The 1,228-nt window shown below is 41.7% G+C and overlaps 1 pseudogene; it reads right to left on the bottom strand.

The window, feature by feature from the left end:
* Positions 1-245: 245 nt before the first annotated feature.
* On the bottom strand, positions 246-1,228 carry LOC101969712 (uncharacterized; annotated as a pseudogene).

The raw sequence follows: 1,228 nt of genomic DNA, 5'->3' as shown, positions 1-1,228 counted from the left end.
GTGTGTTTAGGACTTAAAAAAGAAAGGTGCAATTGAATAACTTATTTGTGCAGTCACTAGGGAAAATGAGCACAACTTCTGGCATGCCCAACGCCTGCCTTTTCTTCTTAGACCTGGTATACATCAATCATTTCTCTCAATTCTTCACTTGACTCTAAGGACTATGCTTTTGGAGATTCTGACATCCAACACAGGTAGAGAATGGCCCTGCAGGAATGTTTTGGTACAGGTCTTTTCCTTCAGTATTAAGATGAACTGGTAGAATATTGCTTCATCAGCCCCTTGTGATAGGGACTGTAACTTGCTCAGGCTTGATATTTGAAAGAGGCTGGTCTTTTGTTGAGAAGGTATCACAGAAGGTTCCTCTGCAGTTCTTACACATTCTTTGTGCTAACATACCTGTGGCTTTTCAGAGAACAGTGACTGATACTGTTTATCTATAGGGAGAGGCTGCAGCCTCTTGTTTTCTTCCATTGGCTCTTTTTAGTTTAACCTTTTCCTCTTGAATTCCAAACTGCCCATCCTTGGGTTTTGGCTCTGAGAACCCTTCCCTGGAATGCTCCTGTGGTTTTGTAAACTTCTCTCCTGTTTTAGGTCTAATTGGAACTGCCGCTGCTGCCTGATGGTCATCTCTGCTTCCAGCTGCAGACTGTTGATCTTGTCTGTGTGAAGAGTCGATGAAGAGTTCAGCTTTCTGGCAGCCTTGATCAGCCTGGTGCAATCTTTGTTCCAGATGTTTAATGGTAGCAGCCTTTTGATTAGTCTTCTTTTCCAAGTGTCTGTTTAGTTCACTTTTCTGTTTTATTCTTAAGTCCAAACTCTGCAGCTTAAAAGGAAGTTCATGCTTGAAGGTCCTGAGACAATCCAGCTGCTGCCGCAGAGATGCCCAAGCATCCTACTTCGTACAGATATCCTTCTCCAGGTCCTTCCCAGCCGATTACGTCTCCTGTCTCAGGCTGATGTGGGTATCTAATTCTTTTTCAACACCCATTCACAACTGTGTTTCCTCCTTTAAATGCTTTCTTGTTTTACTTGGTGCTTGCTCTCCTGCAGTTCTGTCTTGCTTAGGATTCTTCTGATTGGATTTCAACATGTAGAAGCTCTTCTCTTTAACTCATTCCTTTTTTTTTTTTTTCTTTTTCTGGAAAGGAATGATTTTTTTTTTTTTTTGGTTTGTTTGTTTGCAACTGCAAGCACCAACTTGCAAAGTTGGACTTTTCTCACACAT

The sequence above is a fragment of the Ictidomys tridecemlineatus genome, chromosome 10, assembly GCF_052094955.1.
Source record: "Ictidomys tridecemlineatus isolate mIctTri1 chromosome 10, mIctTri1.hap1, whole genome shotgun sequence".
Classification (NCBI taxonomy): Eukaryota; Metazoa; Chordata; class Mammalia; order Rodentia; family Sciuridae; genus Ictidomys; species Ictidomys tridecemlineatus.
The sequence above is the reverse complement of the archived record's forward strand: the minus strand, read 5'-3'. Positions and strand labels throughout refer to the sequence as shown.